The 18,274-nt window shown below is 36.3% G+C and overlaps 1 long non-coding RNA gene across 1 annotated transcript in view; it reads left to right on the forward strand.

The window, feature by feature from the left end:
• LOC138811588 (uncharacterized) overlaps positions 1-17,967 on the forward strand; it is a 39,260-nt gene extending 21,293 nt beyond the window's left edge. The window contains exons 3-4 of the long non-coding RNA XR_011367436.1: positions 15,863-15,940; positions 17,910-17,967. This is a non-coding gene — a long non-coding RNA (uncharacterized lncRNA). The remainder of the gene's footprint in view (positions 1-15,862; positions 15,941-17,909) is intronic.
• Positions 17,968-18,274: the final 307 nt, after the last annotated feature.

Below are 18,274 nucleotides of genomic sequence, written 5' to 3' on the forward strand. Positions count from 1 at the left end.
CCTTTGTGGTCTCCCTGACTTCCTTCAGCTCTTTGTTAATGGATTCCATGAATGTCTTTAGTGATCTTTGTGTATTCTCTACCTGGTCTCTTAATTCGTGAATTACTCTTTGATTAGTTTCCTCCCTTCTGTGGGATTCCTGCAGTTCTCTTTGAGTGTTCTCTGCCTGCTCACGCCATTCCTCCCTTTCTCTTTGAGTATTCTCAAGTTGTTCACGCAAATCCTGTATCAGTTTTTGAGAAGCTTCCTCACGCTTATGATATTCCTGTATAAACTTCTGGGATGCCTCCTCTCTCTCCCTATCACGCTCATACAGAGTCCTTTGTACATTGTCAAACTTCTCATTTATCATGTTTGCTATTAGTGTTTGTAGAGCTATTTGGGAACTCTCCTCTGGATTATTCTTTATCTGTTCTAATCCCTGATTATCAAGGTTGGGAATTGAGATACCCGAATTTGCCATTTTTCTTGTGTTTTTCCGGCTTACTCGGCCCATTTGAGATAAAGATTGCACCAGTTTTGTGCTAGAACACTATCTTAAGGCAACCATCAACCAAAGTTTGCATTTGTACAGTCAATAGTCTACAGATACAATCTAGTTCAACAGATACATCTATTCAACATCAAACGACTATATGTTAAAGGACTTCGAACCGCAGAAAAGAATTTGGAAAACCAGAAATTATTAGGATTAGGGAGAGATGTGGGTAAAAAATAGGAGTAGATTGGTGTGGGGAGGCACAGGGAGAGTTAACTATGTCCTAATCACAGTGCAGGAAATGAGTTGGGTAGGATGCAAGTAGAGAGAGAGAGAGAAAGAAGAGACGGAAAGGGGAATAAAGAGAGACCAGAAAAAGAATAGAAACGTAAAAATTAATGTTATTATAGAGGTTAAAAGACCGTCTATTTAGAGTGGAATGTGAATATGTTCAGAGAAGGGGAGGGACATAGAGGAGATGTGAAAAGCTTTAAGGATGGGAACGGGAGAAGAAATGATCAGAAGTTCAGTAGAGCTAGATAAAAAACAAAAAGATAATTAAGAAAGAAAGAAAAAGAGAAAGAAGACAAGAAAAGAAAGGAAAACTCTTATTCACATATTCCTAAAATAAAAATTATAAGATGAGAAAAAAAAAAAGGTTACTGGAAAACAATTATTTTTTCAGAAGAGGCAAAAATTAAAGATTAATAAAAGTTTTAGAAGGGAAAAAATTTATATATATATATATATATATAAGGTAACAAAAAACAAAAAACAAGCAAAAAAAAAGAAAAGAAGAAGAAGAAGAAAAAAAGAAAAAAAAGAAAAAGAAAAAAAAAGAAAAAAAGAAAAAAAAGTCTTTTGATTTTTTTTTTGGGGGGGGAGGAGTAGGAAGAATCCTGTATCTCCCTTTTGTCTGCAACCAGTCTCTTGTTGGAGTCTCTGGTCAGCTTGATGTCCTTTGGCTTGATTGGTTTCTTAAGTCAGTTGGTTGGAAGAGGCAGAAAAATGCTCTGCTTTACCCAAGATTTTGAGATCCCCCTCCCAGGTTAGTTTTCTGGGAGGGTGGTCTGCTTTGAGAGTCACAAAAGAGGGGGATGTGGTGATGAGGCTAGGTTCTGGGTAGAGTTGAGGCCTTTCAATAAACAGTAGCTTTTCCCTGGGGCTATTTTGTGATAAAGCTCACAGTGCCCAGCCTGGAGCCATTCTCAGGCTTTCTGTTTTTCAATTGATTGTCGAGGCTGCTAGAGGGAGGGGCAGCCTCTGGCTCTGCTTACCCAGTGAAGTAAGGCACTCCGATGGCTGGCGCCTGAGCTGGGTGGCTTTTCCCTGGATGGAGCTGAGTCTGGCAGGTCACTTCGCCGTTAAGTTCTTGTGACCTGCTAAATGACTCATTTTATTCCAAGGCCTGAGCTGGAGCTAGCAGCTCCTCCGAACTTTGTCGGTATCCAAGATGGAGATCACCGGTGCTGGGGGGGGAGGGGTGGCCTTCCCTCCTCTGCTCCCTGAAAAGGAGTGAGGATGTCGGGCTTGTACTCAGGCCGAGTCTTGGATCCTGGGTCGTCTCTGGTCTGCAAACAGCAGGATGAAGATGTTCGCTCCTTGTCGGTTCTTGTTGGTGTTGAGTAGAATCCGCTCGTCCGCTGCGTCTGGCTCCTTCATCCCCGACTCTCTGTGTCTCAGGTATGTCTCCGCGGCGGTGGTCGCCGCCGCCGCGGCCCCGCCACCGGAGCAGCAGCTGCTGCATTTCCTTGGCTTCCCCTCTCTTGTCTAACTCTCTGTCCTGTGATGACACACTTGGTGTGATTCTCTGGCTTAGGATTGTTCACTGGAACTCTAAAACTCCTTTCTATGCGAGAGCTTGTTCAGATTCCAGCTTCTCCTCCGCCATCTTCCCGGAACTCCGTGAAAAAATTTTGTAGTTGGATATCGTTCAAGTTGATGACCCTTTGATAAAGAAGAGGTAATTAATTCAAATTAGATGCCAATAAGACTGATTTTTTAAAAGTTACTACATAAAGAATAATATTTACTATACCAAAACAGTGAAATTTTATTTCATCAGCTTATTTTTTTTTATTTTAATGTGAAAATGATGTGCACTGTGGTTACAGCCATTGTAAGGTAGTGAGTACATAACTTTTCAAATTTGTTATCCCTTCACTCAATTTTCTAAGTTTTTCTTTCACCCTAATAACCCTTCCAAGTTGTAATGTACATTTGCAACTTATTGTCTTGTGAGAATTGCTATTGCATTGGTTTGCTGTTTGTACTTTGACTCGCCATTGTTTTTGTTCCTGTTCCCTTCCTTATTAAGGTAAATGTATACACAATATACAGGGTACCAAAATCAAACACAGCAGGGGATAAACCATAGGGGAAAATCTCAAAGAAACTAGAAATCACATAGTACATAAAAAAACAACTGCAAATAAATATCTGTTTCCATATCTTGGAATTCATTTTGTTCAGCATCTGCTTATGTGGTCAAATATACGCAATACAAACCCACTGGAAAATAGTAGTTTCATGGACACTATATCATTAAAACCACATGTTAACTGTTTTTGATGGTAAAGGTGGGATTAAGATTGGTGAATTCATGATTCTGATAAAGGAATTTAAAAAGAGTTAAAAATTTTTGACAGGTAAATTTTAATTGTTCAAACATTTTAACAACTTAGCCTATTAAGAAAATTTAAAATTGTCTGAGAAAATAGGCTTTAATGCAAAGAAATCCATGGAGACTTAGCTGAGAGGGAACAATGTGGGTGAATATGGCTCATTTTCACACTAAACAAACAAACCTCACAAACCTTGCTGTAAATCCTGTAGGTTCCCTTGAGAATTGTCCTTACCCAGGAAATATACTCTCACTGTGTGAAACAAAGTTGTAGTGGAATTTAAATTCAAAGTTCTTTAAAAAAAAAGTCATCAAAATTTGTGAATTGACATTTAATTACCAAACAATAATTCTCTGAAAAAGAAGGAAATATAATTCAAAATCACTTGACTTTATTAAAAGTATGAGAAAAGATTAGTGAAGACAGATGAGAGAAACCATAGGGTACTGTTTTCTCTCCAGTGGTGTAATGGGTTCTTGATCTTGATTCTTCCATTCTATCTTCATAAGCTATAAAGCCACAGCTCAGGACTGGAGTAAACATTTCAGACAAAGAATACTCACAGAATGGGGGTTAGATACCTCAGATCCACATAAGCAAAAAGAAAAAAGCCGGAAGTGTAGCTGTGGCTCAAGTGGTAGAGCGCTAGCCTTGAGCTGAAGAGCTAAGGGACAACGCCCAGACCCAGAGTTCAGGCACCATGACCAGACCAAAAAAAAAGAAATACTCACAGAAGAAAATATGTGCAGTAGATGTAGGTGATTTATAACATTAGACAATCTATTTAAAACTGTTCAAAATTCTCCCCTACCTTAAACTGCCCTCTTTGAACAGCTTTGTTTGCTTTTCCCAAGATTGCCCTTCATTTACTGCTTAAAATTTTGTGAGGTCATATACATACTTTCTAGAGATTGCTGTTTGGTTGTGCTTTTTGTGTGTTTTTGTTTGTAGTTGTGTTTTTAACTGAAGTTCAATAGGTTGTGCAATTGTGTTACAATTAAATATGTCCATCTAATTGTCCAATGCTCCTGGATCAGAGTCACTCCTTCTATCATTCTCAACCAACACTTTCTTCAAGATTTATTTCAGATTTACCACTTCTTTTATTATATGTGTACATTGAGTATTGTAGCTGTACTTGCCCCTTGTTCCATTTTTCATTCATTCTATGTCTTTACTATTATTTTTTTCTGGTTTCAACTTCCTGATAGTTATTCTGTTAAATTGTCTGTTTATACTTTGAAACGTTTATATATATTCCATGGTGTTTCAATCCTGCAAATACTTGAACTGATGTCAGCATATACTTCCATAATTCATTCATCTGTAATAACAATTTGCAAGACTGGAGACGTGAAGGACCTAAACATGATTTTATTCTCATATTTTTGGAAGATTAATCTTTAGTCAACAAGAAAGTTTAAAAATTGCTTAGAATTTATAGCTAACTACCAGTTTTTATAAATGGCTTTGTGCAATGGTCTGTGATTATTTGATTTTACATGGGATAATATTTTCTACTACCTATAAGTTTTGGAAAAAGAAGAAAACTAAAATTTACTACTTAGAGGAATATGATAGAAATAGAAGATAGATTTTATGTTTGTCACATCTCTGATCAGTACCCATATTCAAGACTTACAGTCATATTTATTACTATGTTAGACAGATAGGGAAAATATATGATAAGGCAACACATGATAAGGCAACTATTAGTGACTTTTTAAAATGTACCTTCTTATGTGATGAAATTTACTTTATTAGCTAATATTTGGGTTTGAAATATGGGAGGCTGATCTATTTAACACATTTCTGGAAGGCACCTACTGAACAACGCAAATGGTGGGAGATACTATTTCCACACTTTAATGAATGGTTGAACTTATTTGGCATTAGTGCTCGGTAAATAAATCAACTCTATTGTAACTTGATTCCTACACTTGAGAAACTTTTAATATCACTATCATCTACTTGTCAAGTGTTATTTTGGTGAATATGATTCTAAAAAGTTTATTTGAAAAGGAACATACTTTCAGGAGATTAAATGTAAGTTACATTGGTTTGAGAATGACAACATTTTTATACTACAGAACCAAGTTTTACTGAAGTGCCAGTGTTTTGAAGCACTAGGGTCTTCTCAATGTTTTTCTAAATTATACTTGACATCGAAGTCAAGTTTCCTAGCCTTGGTAGAACAATTATGGATCTATCATTCCAGGAATTTTTTTGGCCTACTTATGCTGGGCTGAAATCTTTCATTCATCAATAGGAGAGAGGTATTAAAAAAAATCTTGTGACATTTGTGATTTTGTTTACTCATATGGGCTTGTCATCTGTAAATTGAAAGTTTGAACTACAATACTTTCTCTCATATCTTGTGGTTTCCTCTTTCATTTTAAGTTGCCTTACATTTCACAATTGCTTACTGCTAATTACTGCAAGGAATTGGAGCCCTGAAATATTATAGGAAATGAGAAATTGAGATGGGACTTCAATTACTTTCTGTTAGCATGTTGCATGGGCCAAGGTGAGAAGACTTGCCATTGTTATCTGATGATGCAGATAACTGGGATCTGGTATCCTCAGACCCGTGGGTACTGCAGAAGAATAATAGCTTTTAGGCATCATATGGAGAAAAACACTTTGGGACCAGCGAGTTATTACAATAAACACAGCAGCAGTGTAAAATCTCTTCTAGATTAGAGGAAAACAATACTGTTTTTTTTTTTACTATGTGAATTCAGAAGATCAAGAACACTTAGAAGGTATCACAAGCTTATACCAAAGACAATGAATTGATAATTTTTACATTCGAATATATATTCTAAACCTAATTATTTATGTTCCAATCTATTTATGGGAATAAATTTCAATTTATTTGTCAATTTATAAATTAATTCTAGTTAGATTCACTGTGTGAAATTTAAGATCAGCACATATAAATATAAAATATATAAGTAGATATAATATAAGAAATTGTTATGCATTGTTCTGTGTGGTTAGTGTATCAAAGGCAACTCTGTTTTAAAGTATTATCCCATTATTTCTACCTCAGTTTTTGGTAGAGTTAGACCTAAAGCTTTACCATTTGTAAATTTAAAGCCTGGAGGAAAGAGGAAACACTTTGATTAAAACATTACCCATTTAAGGCCTAATATCGAGGAGAAATATATAGACTTCTCCAGGAGCTATGGAAATATTTGGTGATAGAAAGTCATTAGTGTAAGTTCCTGCCTGGTTGTATGGTAGACAGGCCAGGACATTAAGTAAACATGCATATGAACAACTTTTTCATCTTCTTGGCTTTAGCTACTTTTGAAATTATAGGTATAATGAACAATTACATTTTTTTGTTGTTGTGGTTTTTTTGGGTCCAGTCGTGGGGCCTGAACTCTGGGCCTGGGCCCTGTCCCTCAGCTCTTCAGCTCAAGGCTAGCACTCTACCACTTGAGCCACAGCACAACTTCTGGATTTTTTCTTTTTGCTTATGTGACCTGCCAGAATCAGCTCGACCCAGGGAAAAGTAATCCAACTCAGGCGCAAGCCCCAGGAGTGGCTTTCTTCACTGGGTAAGCAGAGCCAGAGGCTGCCCCTCCCTTTAGCAGCCTTGACAATCAATTGAAATTCAGTAAACATAAATCCAGAGAGTGGATCCAGGCTGGGCTCTGTGAGTTTCTTACAAACTAGCTCCCAGGAAAAGCTACTGTTTGCTGAAAGGCCTCAACTCTACCCAGAACCTAGCCTCATCACAGCATCTCCAAACTTGAGGAAAAAGCCATCTCCCTCTTTTGTGATAATCAAAGCATATCCCTCCCATTGAACTAAACTGAGAGGAGGATCACAAAATCCTGGGTAAAGCAGAGCATTTTTCTGCCTGTTCAACCAAACTGACTTAAGAAACCAACCAAGCCACAGGAAAATCAAACACCACAAGCGGACCAGAGACTCAAACAAAAGGCTGTTTATAGACACAAGGGAGATACAGGATTTTTCCCACCACTCCCAAAATAAAGAACTATTTTTTTTTCCTTTTTTTGTACATTTTATAAAAATTTTTTTCTAAAACTTTTTTTTTAATTTTTAATTTTTACCTTTTTTAAAATAAAATGTTTCCTAGTAACATTTTTCCCTCTTATTATTTTTTTAGAGGTATATGTGTGTATGCGTTTTTCTTTCTTTCTTTTTCTTTTAAATTTTTTTTTGTTTTTTGTTTTGCTCTATTGAATTTCTGATCTTTTTTCTTTCTTTCTTATTCTTTTCCCCTTTTCTTTTCTTTCATTCCCTTTTATGTGAGTTAATTGTTTTTCTGCACATCCTCAGACATGCCCACAGTTGATTATTAGACCTTATCCTTTATTGTGTACACACTTAATCCAAGAATTGATTATTCAGTTCAAAACCTCTTAGACTTAAATTCCTTAATGGCAGTATTACCTCTTTATACCTATATAATATTTTCAGTATTTTTATTTTTAAGTTTTTCACATCTCCTTTATATCCCTCCCCTTCTGCATTATATGCATGTGCTTCTCTGAATATTTCGTTTTGAATCTGCATAATATTTTTAATTTTTACTTTTCTATTTTTTCTGGTCTCTTATTTTTCCCCTTGCTCTTTCTTCTTCTTCTTTTATCTCTACTTTCAACCTATCCCACCTATTTCCTGCTTTGAGATTAGGACTTAGTTAAGTTAACTCTCCCTGTGCCTTCCTATTTTTTACCCATATCTCTCCCTAACCCTAATAATTTCTGGTTTGTCAAATTCATATTTGTGGTTGTTAGCCCATTTGACGTTGAATAGATGTACCTATTGAACGAAATTGTATCTGCAGACTATTGACTGTGCAAATACAGACTTTGGTTGATGCTTGTCTTAAGTTAGTGTTCTAGCACTAAACTGGTGTTATTTTCATCCCAAATGGGCCGAGTAAGCCAGAAAAAGACAAGAAAAATGGCAAGTCCTGGGTATCTCAACTCCCACTCATGATAATCAGGGGACAGAACAGATAATGAATAATCCAGAGGAGAGTTCCCAATTAGCTCTACAAACAGTGCTGGCAAACATGATAAATGAAAAGATTGAAAATATACAAAGGAGTCTGTATGAGCATGAGAGAGAGAGAGAGAGAGAGAGAGAGAGAGAGAGAGAGAGAGAGAGAGAGAGAGAGAGAGAGAGAGAGAGAGAGAGAGAGGATACAAACAAAAGTTCAATGGAGGCAAACAAAAGGTCAATACAGGAAAAGATTGAAAACCTACAAAGGACTCTGTATGAGTGTGATAGGGAGAGAGAGGAGGCAAACCAAAGGTTTATACAGGAATATTCTGAGCTTAGGAAGCTACTCAAAAACTGATACAGGATTTGGGTGTACAGCTTGAGAATACTTAAAGAAAAAGGCAGGAATGGCATGAGCAGGCTGAGAACACTCAAAGAGAACTACAGGAATGGCGTGAACATGAGGAAGCTAAGCAAAGAGTAATACAGGAATTGAGAGTATACACAATGATCACTAAAGGTATACATGGAATCCATTAATAAACAGCTGAAGAAAGTCAGGGAGACCACAAAGGGAATACTGAATGGAACCCAACCGAAGAAAAGGGAATTTAAGCAAACCATGAACATTCAACTAAGTGATTTGAGAATGAACACTGAACACCAAATTAAGGAAGTAAAAAAGTTCATACAACATCAAAAACAAAGCTTCAACAAAGAATTTGAAGCCATCAAAGCTGACCAATTAGAAGGAAAAGAAATTTTAAAATAGAAAGTCTTGACAGCAGTTTAGACCATGCAGAAGATCGAAACTCGGGGATTGAAGACAGCCTAGATATTATAGAGAAAGAACATACAGCCATCCAAGTCAAGTCCAAGAAATATGATAGATCTATCCAACACTTGGAAGACACAATCAGAAGGCCTAATCTGAGGATTATGGGTGTAGCGGAACACCTAGAAACAGAAGTTAATGGTCAAGGAAATTTGTTTAACAGGCTCCTACAAGAGAACTTCCCAACATGCAAAAGGATAGGCCTATTCAGATACAAGAAGCTTTTAGAACTACAAATAGACCAGACAAGAATAGGACATCCCACCGTCACATTATAATCCACATAGGATGAATTGAGAACAAGGGAAAGGTCCTTAAACATGTCAAGGAGAAAAGATCAATCACCTATAAAAGGAAACAAATTAGAATCACCTCAGATTTCTCAGCAGAGACAATCAAAGCAAGAAGAGACTGGAATGATGTATGCCATGCCCTAAAGACAAACAACTACCACCCAAGAATACTGTATCCACCTAAACTCTCCTTCATAACTGAAGGCCAAAAAAAATCCTTCCATAGCAAAGAAAAATTGAAACAGTACATCTCTACCAAAACAGCCCTACAAAAGATTCTTAAAGATGTCCTACACATAGAAAACCAACAAGACCACAATAAAGGCCTAGAAACTGCACCCAAACTGAGAATCCAAGAACCTTAGGAAGAACCCAGTTTTTGTAGACCCCAACAAGGTGGATAACACGGCAGGAACTCCCAAATACCTCTCAGTCCTATCTCTCAACATTAACGGTCTTAATTCTCCAATTAAGCGACATAGACTGTCTAGTAGGACTAAAAAGCAAGATCCTTCTATATGCTGCCTTCAGGAGTCACATCCTGCCAGTAAAAACAAACACATTTTCAATGTTAAAGGTTGGAAAAAAAATCTACCAAGCAAACGGCCCCCATAAACAGGCGGGAGTTGCAATCCTAATATCAGATAAAATAGACTTCCAATGAAAATTCATGAGAAGACATAAAGAAGGTTGCTACATACTAATTAAGGAATCTCTCCTTCAGGAGGATATTACAATTTTAAATATCTACTCGCCAAACAAGGGAGCATCCAAATTTATCCAAGAAACACTAGTTTCCCTCAAATCCCATAGAGTCCAAAGACATTAATTGTTGTGGATTTAACACACTATTTTCCCCACTAGATAGATCAACTCGGCAAAAACTCAACAGAGAAACCCAGATCTAAACAACTTCATAGATCAACTAGATTTAACAGATATCTACCGAATATTTCACCCATCAGCATCAGAATACACATTTTTCTCAGCAACACATGAACAGTTTCTAAAATAGACCACGTTTTAGGCCACAATGCAAACTTGTCCAAATTCAGAAACATTGAAGTGATACCGTGCATTCTCTCTGACCACAAGGGATTAAAATTAGAACTCAACACCAAAAGCCACCAAAGAAAGTCCTGTAACACATGGAGGCTGAACAACACACTGCTGAATCATGAGTGGGTCATGGAAGAGATTAGACAGGAAATTCAAATGTTCATGCTATCCAACAAAAATGAGCACACAAATTACCAGCTCCTCTGGGACAAAGCAAAGGCAGTACTTAGAGGCAAGTTTATAGCTCTGAGATCTTACATCAACAAATTGGAGAGATCTGAAAGTAACAATTTAATGAGACATCTGAACCTCCTTGAAAAAGAGCAGCAAGATATACCCCAATGTAATAGATGGAAAGAAATAATTATTTCAATTAATTCATTTTAATTAAAATTAAATCAGAAATAAATGAATTAGAATACAAAAAAACTATAGAAAACATCAACAAAAGAAAGACTTGGTTGTTCGAAAAAATTAACAAAATTGACAGGCCCTTCGCAAATCTTATCAGAAAATGAAGAGAACACACCCAAATAAAACTCAGAGATGAGAATAGAAACATCACCACAGAAACAACCAAGATTCAGAACATTATAAGGGAATATTTCGCAAAACGTTATGCTAATAAGTTTGAGAACGTGGCAGAAATGGACCTTTTCCTAGCAAATATTGACATGCCAAAACTAAACCAAGATTAGTTAAACCATCTTGAGAGGCCCATTTCAAGCATTGAAATAGAAACTGCAATAGAGACCTCTCAGCTAAGAAAAGTCCAGGTCCAGTTGGTTTAGAGCAGAGTTCTACAAGGCCTTTAAAAGAAGAACTCACACAAATACTACTCCAACTCTTCAATGAAATTGAAAGAGAAAGTTCACTACCCAACACATTCTATGAAGCCATCATAACTCTCATCCCAAAATCAGGAAAGGACTCATCAAAGAAAGAGAACTATAGGCCCATTTCTTTCATGAACATTGATGCAAAACTTCTCAAAATTTTGGCCAATCGTCTTCAGAAAATCCTACACCACAATCTAACAGGATTCATTTCAGGGATGCAAAGCTGGGTCAATATTCGCAAATCAATTAATATAATTCATCACATCAACAGGAGCATGGATAAGAACCACATGGTTATCTCAATAGATGCAGAAAGAGCATTCGACTAGATCCAAAACCCCTTTCTGATGAAGGTTCTGGAAAAATTAGGAATCCATGGAACATTCCTCAATAGAATAAAGTCTATATATGACAAAACTACAGGCACCATTATACTTAATGGTGAAAATCTAAAGTCATTCCTCTTAACTCTGGAACAAGACAAGGATGTCCACTATCACCACTTCTCTTCAATCTAGTAATAGAATTCCTATCTACAGCACTAAGACAAGATGCAAACATAAAAGTGATCCAAATAGGGAAAAAAGAAATAAAACTCTCCCTCTTTGCAGATGACATGATCTTGTATTTAAAGAATACGATAGACTCGACTCCCAAATTACTGAAGTTGATTCCAAACTTTGGCAAAGTACTGGGGTATAAAATTAAACCCCCAAATCAATGGCTTTTCTGTATGGCAATAATGAGTAAAGTGTTGCTGAAATTAGGAAAGCAACTCCATTTGTAATAGCCCCACAAAAAATAAAATACCTAGGAATTAACTTAACCAAAGAAGTGAAGGTCATTTATGATCAAAACTGTAAAAACTTGAAAAAGGATATAAAAACAGAACTAAGAAAATGGCGAAAATGCCCATGATCCTGGATTGGCAAGATTAACATCGTGAAAATGGCAATACTTCCCAAGGGTATCTACAAATTCAAAGCGATGCCAATCAAAATCCAACCTCATTCTTCAAGGAAATAGAAGAGGCAATCCAAAAATTCATATGGAACAATAAAAGACCCCAAATAGCAAAAACGCTCCTCAACGGAAAGAACACTGCTAGTGAATATCAATACCAAATTTCAAACTCTATTATAAAGCCATAGTAATCAAAACAGCATGATAGTAGCACAAGAACAGACCTCAGGACCTATAGCCATCTAATGATAAGGGAGCTAAAAAGATAGAATGCAAGATAGTCTTTTCAGTAAATGGTGCTTGCAAAATTGGTTAACTACTTGTATAAAACCAAAGCTAGATTCTTATATATCACCGTGCACCAGAAGCAACTCCAAATGGATCAAAGACCTTGGAGTCAAAGCAGACACTCTGAAAACATTACAGGATGGAATAGGAGAAACCCTAGGTCTCCTTGGCGCAGGCCAAAATTTTCTTAATAGAGATCCAGAAACACAACAAATCAAAGAAGGTTTGGACAAATGGGATTGCATGAAGCTGCAGAGCTTCTCTATGGCAAAGGACATAGCTAGCAAGATCAATAGAAATCCCACAGATTGGGGGAAGATCTTCACTAACCATACAATGGACAAGGGTCTCATATCTAAAATATACTTGGAGCTCAAAAAATCAAACCCCCCAACAACAAATCCTCAAAGAAACAACTGCCCAATAAATAAGTGGGCTAAAGACTTAAAGAGAAACTTCTCTGAAGAAGAAAGAAGGATGGCCAATAGACACATGAGGGAATGCACAACCTCCCGAGCCATAAAAGAAATGCAAATCAAAACAACATTGAGATACCACATCATCCCAGTTAGAATGGCAAAAATCAAGAACTCTAACAACAACAGATGCTGGAGGGGATGTTGATGGGAGTGTAAACTTGTTCACCCACTTTGGAAAGTAGTATGGAAGTTCCTGAAAAGACTCCACATAGAGCTCCCCTCTTACCGAGCAATCCCACTTTTGGGCATTTACCCAAATGTTTACAAACAAGACCACACTAAAGCTGCCAGCACAACTATGTTTATTGAAGCATTATTTACTATAACTACCTTATGGAACCAACCCAGATGCCCCTCACTAGAAGAATGGATCAAGAAAATGTGGTATATATACACAATAGAATTCTCTGTCTCCATCAGAAAGAATGACATTGCCCCATTTGTTAGGAAATGGAAAGACTTGGAAAAAATTATATTAAGTAAGCCAAGCCCAAAGAAACATAGGTCCCATGGTGTTCCTTACTTGCCATATCTAGTATATGTCTGAGTCAAGCAGAAAAGGTCAAATAAGGTGATGTTAGGGAAATGAACCCTAAGATATGTATTCAAATGTTCTTTTTCTTTCATGTGATTGTTTCTAATGCATTTATAAGATTATTTCTTTGTTGCTTTGTATGTCCCTCCCCCACAGTATAACCCCTGCTTTCACTGTATTTGATGTCGGTATAATTTGTAGAGGGGAAGGGGAAAAACAAGTCCTTTAAATAAGAATACAGGTGGACCCGTTGCAACAATGACAAGTACAAGTTGTTATGTCGAAAATGAACTTTACAACTTTGGTAGGGGGGCAGGGAGGGCTGGATGGGAAGGAGGGGGAAGGATGGGAAGGGATGGGAAGGTGGAATAAAAGTGTTTTTTTTCATGTTGTTGTTTCTAACACATTTATATCATGATTTGTTTGTTGCTTTCTATGTCCCTTCCCCAGAGTATAACCCCTGGTTTCACTGTATTTGATGTTGGGATAAGTTGTGGAGGGGAAGGGAAAAAAACAAATAATTTAAATAGGGATACAGGTGGACCCTTGCAACAACGATATGTACAAGTCATTATGTTGAAACATGAACTTTACAACTTTGGCCTGGTGGAGGGGAGGCCGGGGTAAGGAGTAGGGGGAGAGTAGGCGGAGGTGAGGGGTTGGGGGTGCGAGATGGGAAGAGATGGGAAGGAAACAAAGAGGAGGCAACAATTCTTGCTAAAAAATGTACTCATTATCTTGCCCAAGTAACTGTAACTCCTTTGTATGGTATTTTCACAATAAAAAAATCGTAATTGTTAAAAAATAAATAAAATAAAAAAATAAAAAACAAATAATATAAGGACCTAGGAAAAAGGAATCTTAAAGTTTTACTTTATGGAATGTAATCTGAAAGGACACATTTATGAATGAACCTATATATTGTAAATCAATGTAGACTTCAACGTATTATATATAGAAGACAATGAAATATATTATGGACTTTATACAAACATAGATACTTTTTTTAGACAAGCACCAGGAATATCTTTAGTTTCTATACTATTCATTTCAACCATAAGTTAAAATTTAAAAAAATCTCAACCTCTGCAGCAATCATTATAGATGCATACAAACAACTCTTGAATACATTTTGATATCAAATCTGGCAATTCACGTGGAAGAATACAATGGAATCCATGAATTTTTAAATTAAGATATTGCTGTTGCTTTGTATATGAAAATATGTTGTAGGGACACAAAGGATGGACTGGCACTTTTGAAATTTAAGAAACTTAACCAAACTCCTACGTAGGAGAACAATTTGTAGAGCCATCCACAATTTCAAAGAGGTAGTGATACATACTTATCCTTTTGGCAATATCAAATGAAGTTTCTTCCAAGTTGTTCTTCAGACCCGGTTTGATATAATGTTTCAACAGAAGGAGATACAGCATATCTTTGCTATTTCTATTCCCAGCAGCAAAATGCAAGGGTGTCAAGAGACCTTTAGTTTGGGGATTGGTATCTTCATCATAATGAAGTAAGAAAGAATCCATTCTGGTGTTATTCCACGTATAAGCACTGTGCAGGGGTGCCAAGCCATTCAGAGTTATTGCATGAATATCTGCCTTGAGGTACCAACTCATGGACAATGTCTAAATGTCCACTCTAGGCTTCCCGATGAAAAGGGGTATACTTACCTCATCCCTAGTATACATATGAGTGGCCTTTTGGGAAAGTAGTCTCGGAACTCTAGTAAGTCGATTAATTTCGGCATCCCAAAGAAGAAATTTGCATGGATTCTTCTCCATTATTTTCTTGCAATTGATACCATTCTTCACGTTTTCATCTTGTTCCTTGTCTTCATCAGAATTGCCTAACCAGAGACTTTGAGTAATAGTGGGAATGAGGTGTCCATGTATTTCCCCAGTAGCTCACGTTGGTTGACATGGTCAGAAAATCCGGTGAATTTTCTGCATATGTTTTTTCACCATGATTTATTTTCTCTTTTTCCATTTTTACTATTCTAAATTATTCTAACTGGATAGTAGTGAATTGATAAAGAGCAGAGGAAAGATTTCCTCCGTATTCAAATGCACAGACTGAAAATGAGGACCAGTGGTGTCTACATGTGCAGCTTATTCTAGGAAGGAGAAAATAGGAAACAATGCCTTCTATGTATATGACTTGGGAAATACTATGATATAGTGTAAGAGAACTTACTTTTCAATATATGAGCTTTAAGAGCTTTCTAATAGATCCATTATTTATTGGTACCCAACATTAGAAAAAAATGTATAATACAGTAGTAAAATAGAAGTCCTTTGCATGACTATTTAAATTCCTTGTTTTTTTAAAGACACTTGTTTTCATCTAAAAAAGTTGGCCTATCTACTGTTTTCAAGTGATTTTGATGATTGAAGATGCTTAATGAGAAGTCAAAATGTATTAGTATTCCTTTGATATCAATTAAATTTCATTTTTTCTTCTTGGAGAATATAATGATCGAAGCAATATTTCAGAATCAGCAAGTAATAGTTCAGCATCATGTTTCCAATGCAAGTGGATCACCAGTAAGTAATCCTCGATACCATTTTCCTGAAAGTTTTTTTTCACAGATACAATCTGCCTGCCTTCTCTAGCAGCTTTCCTAGCCTGGACCTTTTCTTTCATTGTGCAGGAAAAGTGTGATTCAACTGATTTCAGTCATATTTGTTCCTAGAGTTATCAAGGATTTAGATTCTTTTTTAAAAAAAAACATTACTTGTGGGGCCTGAACTCTGGGCTTTGGCACTGTCCTTGAGCTCTTCAAATCAAAGCAAGCGCTCTACTAGTTGAACCACAGAATCACTTCTGTGGTTCTGTTTATGTGGTGCTGATATGGGAAATGATAGAGCAGAAAGTGAAATGATGCAACCAAAAATATAAAAGCAAAATAAATTAGGACAATTATGGAGCAACCATATTGTCTATGAAAATCATGAGAGAGAGGAAGAGAGATACAGATGTGCAATGACCTAGCTATCCACAAAATCAATGCTTCTGATCTATTTATAAAGCAGTTTTATTGTTTTATTTGTTAAAAGAGATGGAAATAGAATTTATGTATTTACTTGAAATTAGCACATACATTTTTAGTCACCTACATAAAGAGACATAGCTTTGACTAAATTACAGACAAGAATCTTAATCCTTGGGCTGGGAAGGTGATAAGTGGTAGAGTGTTTTTCTTGTAGCTTACTACAGTGCGGACACTACTTTCCAAAAAGGCCACTCATGAATACTAGGGATGAGGATGAGTATACCCCTCTTCATCAGGAAGCCTAGAGCGGACACTTAGACATTGTCCATGAGTTAGTAGCTCAAGGCAGATATTTATGCGATAAATCTGAATGGCTGGACACCCCTGCACAGTGCTTATATGTGAAACATATTGCAGCACACACACACACACACACACACACACACACACACACACACACACACACACACACACATCATCATCATCATCATCATCATCATCATCATCATCAGATTTCTTCTTAAGTATTTTTGTGTATGATCTTAAGAAGAAATTTACATTACTAACTTGATTTTCTGAGAGAAGAGTATACTCAGTGTACATCTTGCTTCTATACTCTCAATATTTAATTGCTATCGAAGTATATGCAATAGATAAGTATAGGAAAAAGTAGGAGCCACACTGGTGGTTCATGTCATTATTCCTAGCTAATCAGAAAGATGAAATCTGATGATTGTGGTTTGAAACCAGACCAAGAAAAATAGTCCATTAGATTCTGGTTTGAAAGTAACCAGCAAAAGCTAGAAATGGAGCTGTCTTACAAGCAGTAAAATGCTAGCCTTGAGAAAACTAAAACAAAAAAATAACAAATTCTGGGACAGAGCTAGGCCTTGAGTTCAAGCTCTAGTATTAGTATTTAACTAATGAAGGAATGAATTAGTTAATTAATTACCTAAAATAAAATAAGTGGTCACATGTGGAGGGGCAGGTAAAATGTAACAACCCTGGTGACTGGAATATGTATTATTTTGTAATAAGACAAATTATAATTTGTCCTAATCACTAATATTTTATTTGAACTTTTTTGTACAATAAACTCTGAATTTGGCATGCGTGTATATGTGTACATGTGCACAAATATGTGTTTAAGTGTGTGTGTGTGTGTGTGTGTGTGTGTGTGTGTGTGTGTGTGTGTGTGTGTGTGTGTGTGCTGTTGCAATGTTGCTTGCAAATATGAACAGGGTGAGGCTGAAAAGAGCTGTGTTAAAATGTTTTTTAAAATGTTTTTTTTATTTATCAGTGTTCTGTCCTGTCATTTCAGTGGAAACACCCTTCTGTACATTTTATTTGTTAATAACATCATCATAATCAAAGCAATTACAACATTAAGTTAGATAAAAGAGATCATTTTCAGCGTTTAGTATGTGTTAGGTAAAAAGATACACATATAATTGGGTAGTAAGTTATGACTGTCAGTTCAAGATATGTATTTGACCTCTTAAATTGATTATATTTTTAAGAAATACTCATGGAGTGATTTTGACCGACTTGAACAAATAAGTATTACTCTCTGGTTATTTCTGTGAAACTCAAGGTAGGTAAACTCCGGATTTCTGTTAAAAATAACTTTCTTTGTAAGATCGTATCTATTCACACTAAGATAATAAAATCCGTATTTTTAAGGTTTGAATATCCCATCATATTGACTGAAAATCAGTATTGTGGCTATGCGTGTTAGATATATATTTCAAAAACAAAAACAAAAACATGTGTCACCTCCAGATTGTGGATGCATTTGAAGTTTGTACATACAAAGGTTTCTTCATTAATAGTTCTTTTGTGGGAGTAACTATCACAACTTTAACAAATAAGGCTTTTCGAATAT

The sequence above is a fragment of the Dipodomys merriami genome, unplaced genomic scaffold (assembly GCF_024711535.1).
Source record: "Dipodomys merriami isolate MVZ:Mamm:240054 unplaced genomic scaffold, mDipMer1.0.p SCAF_538, whole genome shotgun sequence".
Classification (NCBI taxonomy): domain Eukaryota; kingdom Metazoa; phylum Chordata; class Mammalia; order Rodentia; family Heteromyidae; genus Dipodomys; species Dipodomys merriami.